At 52.4% G+C, this 15109-nt stretch overlaps 1 protein-coding gene across 1 annotated transcript in view; it reads left to right on the top strand.

The window, feature by feature from the left end:
* Nucleotides 1-8062: 8062 nt before the first annotated feature.
* Nucleotides 8063-15109, top strand: part of WFS1 (wolframin ER transmembrane glycoprotein) — a 32335-nt gene continuing 25288 nt past the window's right edge. Inside the window, exon 1 of the mRNA XM_088836474.1 lies at nt 8063-8232. The gene's annotated coding sequence lies outside the window, so the exon portion shown is untranslated. The remainder of the gene's footprint in view (nt 8233-15109) is intronic.

Here is a 15109-nt window from a genome sequence, read left to right as displayed (position 1 = left end):
CCCTCCATCTGTTCAGGGCCTGAATAGAACAGAAAAGGCAGAGGAAGGGCGAATCCACGCTGCCTGAGCTGGGCCGTCCATCTTCTCCTGTCCTTGGACCTTGCTCAGGCGCTCTGACTTGGGTTGAAACTACCACCAGCCTGCCTGTGCCTCCACCTTTACCAAAGGCAAACGGTGGGGCTTCCCAACCTCCATAATTGCGTGGGACTCTCTCTAAGGCATTTCTCTCTATATATCCATATAGGTCCTATTGGTTCCGTCCCTCTAGAGAACCCATCTAATGATCTAGTGGGGTGATGGGGACCGGGGGGGAGGCCTGAGCCTTGCTTATCCCCTGCGCAGGCATTTGTCTGTCTTCTGCCCCAAAGCTGCCTTGGAATGTTGGGAGGTCTTTTTTCTAGTATGAAATTTCTCGATGTGCTCGGTGACTCATCCATCGGAAGGCCCTTAAGAGTGGCAGTCACACTGCCTTCAGAGATGAGTAAATCACGACTCAGACTCATGGGGGCTCAGAGCTCCCCAGCAACAATGCAGTGTAGGGGGGTGGAAGTGCAGGTCGGTGTGGGTAGGTGAGGTGTGTGGGGGGCGGCCCTCATGTAGCACCCGGCCCTCGTGACACAGAGCCATGTGACCGGCGCAAGGCCTTCTGTCACAACTCTGGACACTTCTGCTGCAGTTTTAAGGATTCTGCAGAGTGGACTGTGAGCTCGGGTTGATAAAGGCACATAGGAAAGGAGGGTGGTGAGGGATGGTTAGAGAAGCGGGGACAGAAGAAGCGGGGCTTGGGAGCCCAGAGATTCTGCCACCGACCCGCCCTGTGATGTGTGATCCTGGGGAGCCTCCACCTCCTTGGGGACAGAGGGAGGCCAGCCGGTCATGGTGTCAGGAAGATCCATGGACATGTAACACCAAGAGAGTTTCCTGTCTTAGACGTGGTCAAGGGCAGGGGGAATGGCCTCCAGCAGGGAGGCTGGGAAGGGGTTGGAGGAAGCACGGCTGGAGCACACTCCTGAACTCACTGAATGCCGAGCACAGCCCCTCTGCTCCCAGCTATCCAGGACTCCCCATAAATCCAAATTTCTGACTCCTTTGGCCTGGGCAAGGTGGGCTTTCCAGGTGGTTCTTAGACGCATGCAACCTGGGCTGGGAACCTGCAGCCCAGAGCAGGGCACCTCCGACTTTACCGTCCAGACCAATCACGTGGAGTGGGTTTCTGCATCTCCAATAGGCACCCAGGCGAAGGACCAAGATCACACTTTCAATGACGCACCTTTACAGTCATGGGTCTTAAATTTCCCTGCACATCAGAATCCCTCATGGGAATCTGGGAAGCAGGGCACTCAAAGCTGGTGCTCTGGGACAACCCAGAGGGATGGAGTGGGGAGGGAGGTGGGAGGTGGGTTGAGGATGGGGGGACACATGTGCACCCGTGACTGATTCATATTGATGTATGGCAAAAATGACCACAATTATTAATAAAGGAATTATCCTCCAAAAGAAATGTGGATACATGAGTGGCTCTAGGGTCTCACAGTCCTAGACACCCAGTGTGTGGCTGACATGCCCCAATGTTGTTCTGATCTCACTAGCCCAGGGGGCTACACACTCAGGACCTAGGTCACAGGGTCTGCGGAACTCGCAGCCTGGTCATTCAAAGGCATTACCCAGCTCTCAATACAGCTTCTTTATCTTCCTGGTCCCTTGATTCCTTGATTTTGATGAGTACAGACTTGAATGCCAAGGGGTTGGTTCAGTGCTCTGGTTATGTTTATTCCAAGTCTGTGCTTGCCAAGGTTGGAATTTCCATGCCTCACTCCAGTTTATCTGCAAGACCCTGGTGGACAGCAAGTGACAGCAAGACCATAGAGACAACATAGCATCAGGATTACATTAGTTTCCTGAGGCTGCTGTGAAAAATTGCCACAAACTCAGTGGCTTTAAACAACAGTTCTGGAGCCAAAGGCCTGAAGTTAGTGTTGCTGCACCAAAATCAAGGAGAATCCATGTCTTGCTTCCTCCAGCATCAGTGGCTGCTGGCATTCCTTGGCTTGTGGCTGCATCACTCCAATCTCTGCTCTATCTCCATGTCACTTTCTCTGTGTGTGTGTGTGTGTGTGTGTGTGTGTGTAATCTCCCTTTGCCTCTCTCCTTCAAGGGTATCTGTGAGTCTTTGGTGCCCACCTGGACAATCCAGAATAATCACCCCATCTCACGTAATGACATTATGTGCCATTTAGTCACATCTGCAAAGACATTTTTTTTTCCACATAAGGTAATATTTACAGATTCCAGGAGGTAGGGCCTGATATCTAGGGGACCATTTATGGACTAATAATGATCTGAAAAAGGCCCCAACTCTGCTGTGCTTCAGATGGTAACTCACCTATGTCTTTCCTCATTTTTCCTTGTATGCTTGGCATGTAGCCCAAGGCCTGGAGATGGTAGGACATTGCTGAATGTTTGTGGAGTAAACTGAAGTGGTCTTCCCTGGTGGCTCATCAGTAAAGAAGCTGCCTGCAATGCAGGAGACCCGAGTTTGCTCCCTGGGTCGGTAAGATCCCCTGGAGAAAGGAGTGGCAACCCATTCTAGTATTCTTGCCTGGAAAATTCCACGGACAGAGGAGCCTGGCAGGCTACAGTCCATGGGGTCGCAAAGAGTCAGACATGACTGAACAACTAATAATATCTCAATATCTTAAATAGGAAGGAAGTGGGCAAGCACATGAATTCAGAATCTGAAAACAAGGAGGCATCAGAGAACTGTGGTTGGGAAAGTAAGGATGAAGTGTGGGAGGCATTTTTTTTTTTTGGCCACACCGTCTGGCATGTGGGATCTTAGTTCCCTAACCAGGGATCAAACCCACGCCCCATGCAGCAGAAGCATGGAGTCTTAACCACTGGATCACCAGGGAAGTCTGTGGGAGGCTTTTCTAGATGTTCCATTAAAGAGTTTGGCCACTAACCTGAATGCAAGAAAAAGCTCCTTATGAAGCCATTCATTCATTCAATACTCAACAACAAAGCACAGGGTTAATTCGACTTTGTGGAGGACTGAAGCCAGGCCTCCTAGAGAGATGGCAGTGAATTAGGACAAGAGCTGTGTTTTAGTAAGTAGGTCTAAGTTAGTGCCCTATGAGTTTGGGTGCTGCATCAGTCAGGATTCACTAGAAAAACAGAACCAATGGGAGGTATCTATATCTGTATCAACATCTGCATCTGCGTCTAATATATGTATGTTGTTTAGTCACTAAGTCTTGTCTGACTCTTTGTGACCCATGAACTGCAGCACACCAGGCCTCCCTGTCCCTTACTATCTCCTGGAATTTGCTCAAATATATGTCCATTGGACTGGTGATGCTATCCAACCATCTCACCCTCTGCCTTCCTCTTCTCCTTTTGCCTTCAATCTTTCCCAGCACCAAGGTCGTTTCCAATGAATCGGCTGTTTGCACCAGGTGGCCAAAGTATTAGAGCTTCACTTCAGCATCGATCCTTCCAATGAGTATTCAGGGTTGATTTTCTTTAGGATTGACTGGTTTGAGCTCCTTACTGTCCAAGGGACTCTCAAGAGTCTTCTCCAGCACCACAGTTTGAAAGCACCTATATATATAGAGAGAGAGACAGAGATTTCAAGGAATTGGCTCATGTGATTGGCCGGGGGCGGGGGGCGGTGGTTGCTGACAAGTCCAAAATCAGTAGGAAAGACTGGAGATCCAGTGAAAAGTTGATGTTGCAGCTTAAATCTGAAGGCCATCTGCTGGCAGAGTTTGCTTTTCCTCAGGGGACCTCAGTCATTACCTCTCAAGGTCTTCAACTGATTGGGTGAGGCCCACCCACATTACAGAGGGTCATCTTCTTTCCTCAAAGTCTACTGATATAAAATGTTACTTTCATCTAAAAAATTTATTCACAGCAACACCTAGACTGATGTTTGACCAAATCTTGGCCTTGTCAAATTGATGCATAAAAGTAACCATCACAGTTGCTATGTTTTCTGGTGAACTAAGATTTACAACTATTGAATCTCTGCAGATTGTATCTTGCTCCATTACATAATAGCCTTCTTTGTTCCTGTGAATGCTTTCTGCCTTGAATTCTTTATGCAACATTAATTTGTCACTGTTGTTACGTTTTAAATTTCAGTTTTCAAATGTAGTCCACTTTGTACCTCTGTTTGTCAGCATTTTGGGTGCAGTTCTTGGAAATAGCACTTAAACTGGCTTTGTATTTATCTCCCAAGTCTAATGGACTTTTGATAGGAAATGTGGCCCATTCATATTTCTTATGAAAGTTGATGTCCTTGGTTTAAATTTTTCATTTTTTATTATGTTTTGTTGTTACTGCTGTTTCTTTTTTCCCCTTTTTGTCTCTTTATGCATAATCTCCCAATCCACCAAACTGCCACCCATTAAGTCAGAAATTCTACTCAGCTCCTTGATCTTTTCCACTCCACCCCTTGCTCCTTCTTCTCCTGGGTTTTGCTAAGATCAATTCTACTTTTTTTTTTTTTTTTTTTTACTTCCAGGCTACACAGGTTTCCCTTACAGTATGTGGCTTATGTTTCAAGAATCCCTACTTAGCAATTACGGTACAGAATCCCAGGCATATTTATATTAAACCATCAATTTTGCAAGGGTCACTGCTCACCACCATTTTCTGAGTTCTATCTTGGGATATCGACTCTGACTGAACTGTGTTGGTGAGAAAGACATTTCTGTGGGTAAAAGGGACCTTCTCTGTGTCTGGCCATGTCAGATGTTTCCCTTCTTTTGCTCTGACACATGAATTTCATCACAGGAGGGGGAAGTCTCAGTGTCTGACGTTCAGAATCCCTAGATATTGTCCCAAAGTCACCAAGGAATATGACTCTGCTCTGATTCTCCTTCTCTTAGATGTGACTGGCTCTTTCTGGAACTCTGTAAGAGTTTCTCCTTATCCTTGGAGTTGGAGACTTTATGGCATAGCTTCAGCCCCCGAGACATTTTCCACTAGCATTTCTTTCATTTCTGCTTCCCCTTAAGCTCCTTTTGGAGTGCCTGTTCTTTAAATGCTGTACCTCTTAGAACTGCCTGCAAGCCTCCCATTTTCTCCCTGATGATTTTCATGTGTTTTTCCTCCACGTTATCTCCCAGTTTTTTTACTTTTTCCCCACTTTGACTGTTTTCTTTCTGAACTTACCTGTGACTTTTAAAGTTTTTAATTCCACGAACTGTGTTGTGCTTAGTTGCTCAGTCGTGTCCAACTCTTTGCGACCCCATAGACTGTAGCCTGCCAGACTCTTCTGTCCATGGGGATCCCCACGCCAGAATGCTGGAGTGGGTTGCCATGCCTTTCTCCAGGGAATCTTTCCAAACCAGGGATTGAACCCAGGTCTCCTGCATTACAGGTGGATCCTTTACCATCTGAGCCACCAACGAAGCCCATGGCATATGTTAAAAGTTTCTGTGCTCTGACTGTAATTCATTTCCTCTCTTCCTTTCCCAGAAGGAACTGTTTAATCTGTCTTCCTCCCTCTATTCATTGGGTCCTTTCAAAGGTTTGGTCCTCTGCTTGATGGTGGTCTCCTAGGCAGTGGCCAGCCAGTGGGAGCGGTTGACAAGCCTCTTATGTTCTGGTAGACAGTGACAAATGAATTGGAAAAGTCCTGTTGAGATGCTGGAGGAGGCGTCTCTGCTCCTAGGCTTGCAGTTGCAAGGAGGGCTGCTGGTTCTCAAGGGTGGGCTGCAGGAGCCATTCAGGTCAGCCTCCAGCCCTTTGAGCTGGAGAGGATGGGCAGTAAGGATGGGGGCATGTGTGTGCACATGCTTAGTCATTTCCAATTCTTTACAACCCCATAAGGAGTAGCCCACCAGGCTCCTCTGTCCACAGCATTTTCCTGGCAAGAATTCTAAAGTGGCTTGCCATTTCCTCCTTCAAAGATACCCATCTTTGGGTTAGAAATAAAAGAAACTCATCTGATTCATTTTCAAAGAGCCTCTAAGCTCCCAATAGATAAATGAGAGCGTGAATGCTTCTCAAAATTAAGAAATATACAATGTCCAGCCTCTGAGTTACCATGGAAATGCAGATTGCAATTGCAAAGAGACCATTTTCCATTTACCATATTAGGCAAGAGTAAAAAATAAAGTAATTCCCCAAGCTAGTGTGTGCCCCTTGGAGATACACTGGAAGTAACTTTGAGAAGCCTGTTTTAGAAAAATGTATCTATAGATGTGAAGAATCCTCTCAGAATCTAGTGATTCTGCTTCTAGGACTTTGCCCTAGTGCCTTGGCTCCCAGCCTTTTGGGAACCAGGGACCAGTTTCTTAGAAGACAGTTTTTCCACGGACGGGTGGCTGGGGTGATGGTTCAGGCAGTAACGCGAATGATGGGGAGCAATGATGGGTGGCAGATGAAGCTTTGCTCGGTCGCCCTCCACTCACCTCCTGTTGTGCAACCTGATTCCTAACAGGCCATGGACCGTTATCGGTCCACAGCCTGGGGGTTGGGGACCCCTGCCCTAATGCACACACACACGCACCAACACGTGCAGTGTAATCACAGTGATTTCTGGAAACCCCTCCTTAAATATGCATGAACCACGACAAAATGTGAACAGTAATAGCCTATGAGTGGTTTTTTTTTCTTTTTTCTATTCTGTGTAATCCTCCAAGTTTTCTCTAATTAGTATATTGTAAGAGGGAAAGAATTCTGGGTGACTCTAGACAAATAAACCATCTATGCCTGAGCCTCAATCTTCTCATCAAGAAAGATGAACCCAATGCTACCTGCCTCACTGGGTCATGGGGTGAAATGAAAACCATGTGAAAGCCCCCCAAACTGAGCCTGGAGCAAAGCGAGTGCTGCTGGATGCCTGGTTCCTTCGTTCCTCTGTGGGCCTCAGGGTCACACGAGAAGATGGCGATGGGATGGAGGTGGGGCACCTGGGGATAAAGTGAGGGAACTGATATGAATCACGAGGCTTTAAAAATTCCCTGAGGTAGTGTGTTCAGCAGATAGACCTCATCTCCGGAACCATCTGGAACCTTTGCTCCCAACCTGTTGGTAACTTGTTTCCAGCGGCCATTCTGAGCTGCAATCTGCAATGATAACCCAGGACAGGCATCTCAGGGTGGCTGTGAGGATCAGACATAAAGCAGACACAGCCCAAGAGGTGCCCCTGCTGCCAACCCGGGCCTCTCAGCCCCAAGGCCTGGCTTAAGAATAGATCTTTGCCCTCATCTCCAAACCACCCCTCTCAGACCCCAGGGGTAGTGTTAGTCGTTCAGTCGGGTCTATCTCTTTGCGATCCCACAGACTATAGCTCACCAGGCTCCTCTGTCCACGGAATTCTCCTGGCAAGAATACTGAAGTGGGTTATCATTTCCTTCTTCAGGCTCAGACCCCAGAGCAGGACCGAAAGAAGAGGGTTTCCAGACTGCCTCATCCTTGCACCACTCCCTAGGCTGGTAATAGATATTTTTAAACGAATTTCACAATTACTCTGTGAACGCATGCTATATTGCATTTGATCTTGTGCTTTTAAAGCAGTCCTTGGTGAAATGAGTCACATTTAATGGGATTTCCAATCCGTGCTCCTCCATTAGGGCAGCCCTCTCCATCTTTGATGGGGCCGAAAATTAAGGCGTCTGGTACACAGTTGGCACTCAACGTGTCAGTTAATATTGCACGAGCAATGATAATAAATCTGAAGCTGGGGAGCCTGGGGCCAGAATAGTGGGTGAAAGGTCGTCTGAGCCTCGCCCGTGGGCTTGCAGCCGGGCACAGCAACCCAGACGCCCTGTAGGTGTGGCGTGGCGTGCCAGGGTTCGGTCTGGGCCGCACGGCCCGAGTTAGCTCGGAAACTTTCGCAGTGGGCGGGCCGGACCCGCCCTCCCGGCGACCTCGAACTTGGCCGTGCGGTGGGCCCGTAGGCTGTAGCCCGCCGAGGCGCTCTGTGATTGGCGGAGGTGCGAAGTGATTGGCAGGCAGACCGGCCGCTCAGCGGGCCGAGTCGGCGCCGCGTCCTCCGGGCCGCGTCGGGAGTGGAGGACGGCCTGCGGCCCCGCCCCGGCCCCGCCCCTCCCCGCGCTGTTGGTCGCGCTCACAGGCTTCCACTGAAACCAGCGCAGCCCGCTTGGTCCCGGCTGCTTTCCTTCGGCCCTGGTCCCTCCAGCTGCTGCCGATCAACTTTGTGGCGAGCTCGGAGGCCCAAGGGCGTCGCAGCGCCGCGTGAGGCCCACTCGCGGGCCGGTGAGTACTTCGGGGCGAGGGGCGGTCGCAGCGGGACCTGGAAAGGGAACCGAGAGCACCTGGACTGGCCGCCCGCCTCGGCCTCAGTTTCCCCATCTGAGCGGTGGGCGGCTGGTACCAATGTCCCCTGTAAGTTCGCCAGAAGTTGGAGGGCCAGGGTCCCGTCATCTCCGCGACACTCAGGGCTCCCCCTGCCCGGGCCTGGATCGCGGCTTCCTCCCGGGGATGCACGCCCCCTCGACCCCAAGCCTGGGCTCCCGGGCATCGTGGGGGCACCGCGCGCTCTGAGCACCGTCACACCCGCGAGCCTGGCTTCGAATCTCCCCAACGCCAGCGGGAAAACCGGCCTCAGAGGAAGGGGGCTCTTGGCGCTGGGGACCCGGTGGGTGGAAGGGGGCGCCCCTGCCCCCTGCGCCCCACAGCATGGGTCTCGAGTTGCCCCGTCATGATGGCCCTTCCCCCGCGGCCCTCGGCCTGCTCGGTGAGACCCTGAGCTGCCCTCAGTTCCGCTGGGGCCGCTGGAAGGCGCTTGTCACACACACACCCCCCCCCCCCCCCACCCCGCCATGAGGGCTGCTGATTGTGTGTGTGTGTGTGTTGGGAGTCCAGGTGATCCCAGCCCTCGGGGGAACACCAGTTTCTGCTTTGACAGATGGCAACTTTCTGGGAAATCTGACCCACCTCTTCTGGGTGTGATGGATCTGGGACCTCTCACACCGGTGGTTGTAGTTGATGTTAAGAAATTCTGAGGAACTAACACTTACACAGTATTTGACTCTCCCAGTAGTCTTAGGGGTATGGGATTATCGGCCCATTTGACAAATGAGGAAACCAAGGCTCATTGGGGTTTGATGACCTGCTCAAGACCCCACAGTGGATCGGGCAGAGCCTGCTGGAAACCTGTGCCCCTCCTGGGCAGTCGCTGAGAACAAATTCCTGCCTCTCCTCACCTTGGACAGTGACCCCTGGCACTAGGCCCATTTGTAAAGGGCTTTCCCTTCTGGGATCCATCACTCAGGGAGCAGTGCCCCAGGTACCCGGTGTGCTGGCTGCCTCCCTCGCTGCAGCCCCAGTGAGGAAGCCACGCCAAGAGAAGCCCAGAGGTCACTCTTCCCCGCTGCCCGTCTCTAAGAGACTGTGATTCTCACCGGTGCCCCCTTGGCATCTGACGGGGATTCGGAGGAAGTTTCCTTTATATTCTTGCTCCCCCCAGCAGCTGGGCCTTGACTGGTCACAGGAAAGGTTGCCCAGAGACCACATCTCATCTTCTTTCCCAGGATAGAAGGAATCTGGAGGGCTCCCCACTCAGGCCACCCCTGCCCCTCCCAGACCAAGGCTAGATAGGCCTTTGGGGGCTGGTTGCAGAGGGGAACCTAGTTCAGTCCCCAGAATGCCTGGACAGAGACCAAACCCTGGTCCATGATGCTGGTCATGAGAGGCAGTTGCTCCATGCTTCAGACGACTCCGTCTCCTCCCTCAGGTCCCCTCCCCAAAAAGTGGCACCACCACCATGGCCTTGAACCACCAGTCAGACCACATCCTGCTTCCACACCCTCTCGTTAAGTTGGGGATGCTCTTGTCTCTCCTGGCCCAGGAGCTGTCCTCAGATGCCTGCCTCCGGCCAGGCCTCCTCACTTTCCCTGGAAGGCTGCCTGGCTCCCTTCTTGGTCTCCCTGGCCTGTCCCCACACACCCTGGATGGGTTTTAAACTGCCGCTGCCCTGCAGCCTGGCCCTCAGTTTTCCTTCTGCCTGAGGCTCGACCCCAGCACTGTGCCTGGCACTTGTTTAGGGCCTGCCCCAGCCTCCTGGCTGTCCACTCAGCCTCTTTTCTCCTTCCCGTGTCCTCCGCCCAGACTCAGTTCCACGCCACTTGCACCTTCCCCAGAGTTGCCAGCTCCTTCTCTGTCCACTGCCTTTTCTCCTGGGCAGTCCCCCACTGAAATGCCCACACACCTCCGTTCCTCCCCCTCCTTCTCCCTTGCCTGGCTTATACCGGCTTGTCCTGAAGGCTTGGTCCGGGCCTCTCATTGGAGAATCCCCGCCCTGCCCCTTCCCCACGGCTGAGGGTGACCCCCTTCTGTACCTGCTGCCCCCTCAACATGCTCCACCCTGGTGGTTGTCTGTTTCGGTGTCATCCTTCCCATCCGGGCTGAGTTCTCGAAGGCCGGCCCTGCGGGATCCTCAGTGGGGCGGGGAGGCCCAGCACAGGCTGGGCACAGAATCAGCCCACAGTTCATGCCCACTGACCCACCCTGGCCAGGCAGGAGCATCCCCAGCCTGATTCCCCCTTAGTCCTGTGAACTTGGCACATTGGTAGAGCTGAAATGTTCCTTGGTTTGGCCCTTAAGACTCTGGGGCAAAAATAGATACCTGGGAATCTCCAAGGGCTTTGTGCCCTTGTCTTGAGCAGCCTCGTGCCAGGCAGCTGGGCTGTCCAGGCCAGAGCAGACCTCCCAGACTCTGGGAAACCCTGGACCCTCTCCCTTTGGGCTCAGTCACAGATGGGTTTCATAATTAACATTTTGTTGTAATTCCAGGAACTTTCACATTCATTATAGAAAATTAGGGGAGCATATTTAGAAAAAAGAATAAAATAAAACTACCTCAGTGGCTCAGTGGTATAAAGAATCTGCCTGCCAATGCAGGAGAGGCAGGAGACATGGGTTCGATCTCAGGGTTGGGAAGAGACCCTGGAGGAGGAAATGACAACCCCCTCTAATATTCTTGCCTGAGATATCCCATGGACAAAGGAGCATGGCAAGCTGCAGTCCATGGGATCACAAAGAGCCGGACACAACTGAGCGACTGAGCACACACCTAGCCTCTTCACCCAGACATAGACACTATTGCCATTTGGGAGGGGAGCATTTTCTTCCATCTTTTTCTGCAGATGCATTTTGTTTTCATCTAAATAGACTCAGGGCAGTATCCCATGCTGCTTTAAATCCTGCTCAACAGAGTTATACAAACATGTCCTTACCTTTAAATATTCTTACACAAGTCGTGGCTAAGGGCTGTACAGTGTAGCAGCATCTGGAGGGGCTGAGTTTCACACCTGCCCTCTCTGGACGGTGCTGGGATGTATGATGGACACACCTGAGAGGTGTCCTGTAAGAGCAGAGACGGGGAGGTCCACAGTTGGGTGTGGATGTGGGGTGGGTGTGAAACAGTGGGCTTCCCAGGTTATTCCCCTGCAGCTGGCGTCAGAGCACGTGAACGTCTGAGGCTTCCCCTGAGGGCTTGTTTCAGAGGTGGGGTGGTCCCCTGGGGGTCGAGAGCGGAGTGGGCTTGGCCCTTATAAGCAAGGGTTAGAGAGCTTGGGAGAAGGCAATGGCAACCCACTCCCCGTGCTCTTGCCTGGAGAATCCCATGGACAGAGGAGCCTGGTGGGCTGCCGTCTATGGGGTCGCACAGAGTCGGACACGACTGAAGTGACTTAGCAGCTGCAGCAGCAGAGAGCTTCGGGTGAAGCCCACCTGCTGCCATTCTTCACCTGTCAGTCCCACCAGCCCCCTTCCAGGGGTGGCAGACCCTCAACCGAGCTCCGTGGTCGCTGGCGTTTTTGTGTTTTGCTGGGGTACAATTATGCGTGGGTGCTCATGTGGAAAGAATGCTGGCCACTCTGGATCTGACACAATGACAGGTTCCAAGCCACCGCTCTGACCGTGGGGTGGTGGTCGGGGTTGACCCCCCCTTACCCCCCCACCCCCCACCGCCATAGGCATCAGAGGAGCCTTGGAGGCAGGGTGGAGCGCGATGCTGATGGTCTCCTTCTGTGGTTAGGATTCAGGATGCCAGGCAGGGCCGGAGGGAGGGACCTGTTTTCTCTGGTCACACAGTGAGATGGGGCGGGCTCTTCTCCAGCCAGGGCTCCTTCCCCCAGGCCAGACTGCCTCAGATGTACCTTGGGAAGCATGGAGACAGGTATTCTGAGTGAATGAGATGCCGGAAAGAAAACTGTCAGAGAAGGAAGGACCAGACACCACTGTGGGTCCCTCCACCGGGAGAGCATCCGTGGTCTTCTCTGTGACCCATCCATGGGAATGGGTCCTTTTGTTTGTTTTTAGTAATAAGGCCTTTGATCCATAAAGGGTTTGGCAGACTCTCAGGAAATCTGAAAATTAATCCTCCTGTTGGTCCATTCCCACTAACTAGAGATTTCACTTTAAAAGTTTCATTGTGATTGTAATGTGCCATGCATGATACTTAGCCCAAGAGGCCAGCCCGAAGCTACCCGTTCTGAAATTTCTGTTATAAGGTGTCTCTCAACTGAATGTGCCTTTGTTTTGCACTTGGGAGAAATGGCTTTTTTTTTTAATGGTTGATAGTTTGCAGACTGCTTTCTCTTTCTTCACACCCTTATGCCCCAGAGCACCCCTTCATTGGAGGCATTATTCCCTCTCTACAGATGGGGAAACTGAGACCTTGTGAGTTATGTGCTCAGCTGTCTGCCTCTCTTCAATCCCATACACTGTAGCCCCCGAAGCTCTTCTTTTCTATCGGGTTTTCCAGGCAAGAGTACTGGAGTGAGTTTTCTTTCCTCTTCCAGGGGATCTTCCCAAACCAGGGATTGAACCCTCATCTCTTGCGTCTCCCGCATTGGCAGGTGGGTTCTTTACCACTAAGCCCCCAGGGAAGCCCTAAGTAGCTACTAATGAAAGGTAGAACTGACATTCACTCCCTGTGTTGGCTTTTGGTGGAAAAATTGTGTCCTGCTGGTGAGGGATGGTGCTGTCCCTCCTGACCCATCCTTCCTTGTAGATGGGGAGATAGACAGGTGTGAGTCCTTCTTGTCCACCTGGCTGAGAGAGGGCTCTCCAGGATATGTGCCCTGGGTGCTGTGTGGTTACCTGAAGGCAGGTGATGGAGACAGGACTCGGGCAGAGGCAGCTGGGAAACTCCCGGGAGGGGGTGAGTTGGACCCTTGACTTGAATGACGTGTCAGATTGGTCCTCGGGGAGAGGGCACTTCCAGGAATGGGGGGTGCTTTGAGACCTAAGGCATGGGGGTCACAGAACCGCAGGTTTGGGAGTGAGTGACAGGGGAAGAGAAGGCATCGTGGGGGTTGGATAGCAGAGGCAGGTGTGCAGATTTTGAGAGGACTCTTTTTCATAAATGAGGTCTTTCTGAATGAGAGGCTCTGTGGTTTTGAATTCTAGCTCCAAGACTCTGAGCTATGAGGCCTTGGGTAGGGATCTCACCTTTCTGGAGTCGAGGTTGCTGTCTGTGAAAAGGGGTGAGCATGGAAGGACAGGTTATCTCACCATCCACCACAACAGGGTAACAGCAGGACGCTCCTCCCAGGCCAGCCACCCTCACCTGCACCACCAGGAGAAATTGGTGGGAATTGCCGAGAAGGGCACATTCCAGACATGCTTGCTGCGTTGTTAGTAGTGACAGAGGATCCCTAGTGTAAGTCAGCTCGCCTAAGGCCAGCTGCCCTCTGCCACTCCAGGAAGGTAGCACTTGATTCCGGGGCAGTGGGAGCCACAGGAGATGGTGAGGTCAGACGTGACTCCGCATGGTTTGTCTCAGATGTGCCCGGGACCTGCACAGCTGGGTTCTGTCTGCCGAATCCGCAGCTGACTTTCCCCGCCCCCCCCACAGCTGGCCGCCTGCCCACCAGGCCTGCCTGCCCATCTACCCAGATGATGGATTTCACAAAAGTTGCCTCTTTGTTTGGTTCCCAGAAGCCTGGTGTTCGGGAACAGCACCAAGCACTGCGTTGGTTTCCAAGCAGAGATCCGTGTGGCTTAACACGCTTTTGGTTTACAGCCAAGGGGTTGTTTTAAAATAAGGGCTCGGTCCCTCCAAGGGAGTCGTGCCCAGACTGAAATCTCCAGGGTCCTTTGGCGGATGCAGGTCTGATCTCTGGGGCCTCCTCTGACTCTTCCTGGGGACGACGGTCTCCAGGCAAGCTTCAGGTACCCACTCCTGCAGGCTCGGGGGAGCTGGAGCTGGACACTTTGGATACCTGGGAGCCTGGTCCTTCTGGCCTCTGATCTCATGCAGTCCTCACATTTACAGTCAAGGAAACTGAGGGACAGAGAGGAATGTGACCTGCTCAGGACCCCAGAGCTGGCAGGCACAGTGGCCGGGATGGGTTAGTCTGGGAGCTGGATTCCTTACCCCCGGCCTTTCCCTGCTCTGCTCGCATTTCCTCATCTCAGTGAAGAGGGTGGACGTGGCTGGCCTTGAGCCTGGGGGAGGGGGCCATGGGATCCTTGGGGATACCCCGCGCAGAGCTCCCAATCCTATCTGCTCGGTGTCCGTGTCCCTGGAAGCCCACCCCGGCTCCCCAGGGCCCCGGTGTGGGATCGTGGGGCTGGGGAAGGCCTGGAGCTCTCAGCCGCCTAGGCTGGGGCTCGTGGTCACCTTCAGTTGTGTCAGTGGTGATTTTCGCCTTGTTGCTAAGCAGCAGTATTGACTAATCAAGCCCTTTTCCCCTGTTGGTCATCGGATCTCTGTGCTTGCCAGTCTGTCCCAGTCATCGGTTCCGACACACCAGTCCCCCGGTTTCCACCACCCACGTCTAGCGTGGGCTTATATCCGGTGCCGTCAGGCTTGCTGAGTTGTGTTCTGGGGTTCGAGCCTGGTGTGGGGGCTTTGGAGTTGGCCAGGCCTGACCACATCCTGCTCCAGGGGCTGTGTTTCCCCGCACCTGTCTTCCATCTCTCCCTCCCTTTCCCTCCCTCCCTCTGCTTCTCATGTTTATTATTTTTTTAAAATATTTTATTATTCATTTGGCTGTACCAGCTCTTCACTGAGGCATGCAAGATAATTTCTTTACAACATGTGGGATCTAATTCCTTGACCAGGGATCGAACCTGGGCCCCCTGCATTGGGAGCTCAGAGTTTTAGCCTCTGGACCACCAG

The sequence above is a fragment of the Moschus berezovskii genome, chromosome 5, assembly GCF_049115385.1.
Source record: "Moschus berezovskii isolate FMDL1 chromosome 5, NW_MosBer_1.0, whole genome shotgun sequence".
In the NCBI taxonomy this organism is placed as follows: Eukaryota; Metazoa; Chordata; class Mammalia; order Artiodactyla; family Moschidae; genus Moschus; species Moschus berezovskii.
The sequence above is the reverse complement of the archived record's forward strand: the minus strand, read 5'-3'. Positions and strand labels throughout refer to the sequence as shown.